The 264-nt window shown below is 48.5% G+C and overlaps 1 protein-coding gene across 1 annotated transcript in view; it reads left to right on the top strand.

The window, feature by feature from the left end:
* Window positions 1-264, top strand: part of SLC36A3 (solute carrier family 36 member 3) — a 19,710-nt gene that overhangs the window by 18,083 nt on the left and 1,363 nt on the right. The window lies entirely within an intron of this gene.

Below are 264 nucleotides of genomic sequence, written 5' to 3'. Positions count from 1 at the left end.
GAACAGGATACCCTAAGAGCACATACCCTTAGCTTTGGTCAGTTCAGACCTGAAAGATAAGTAGGAGGTGCACAGATCTGAGGCAAATATTGACATCTGGCCTTTTTGGAAAACTAAAAGCAGTGGGGAGTGATCAAACATGAAGCCAGAGGATCTGCAGGGCCCCAAGGAGGGCAGGCCACAGAGAGCCATGGAAGGACTCTGAACAATGGGTTGACATGACCAGAGGTGACACTTAGCATCCCTCCAGTCTATGTTGCTTTA

The sequence above is a fragment of the Myotis davidii genome, unplaced genomic scaffold (assembly GCF_000327345.1).
Source record: "Myotis davidii unplaced genomic scaffold, ASM32734v1 scaffold18, whole genome shotgun sequence".
In the NCBI taxonomy this organism is placed as follows: domain Eukaryota; kingdom Metazoa; phylum Chordata; class Mammalia; order Chiroptera; family Vespertilionidae; genus Myotis; species Myotis davidii.
This window is presented reverse-complemented; position numbering and strand designations above follow the sequence as displayed.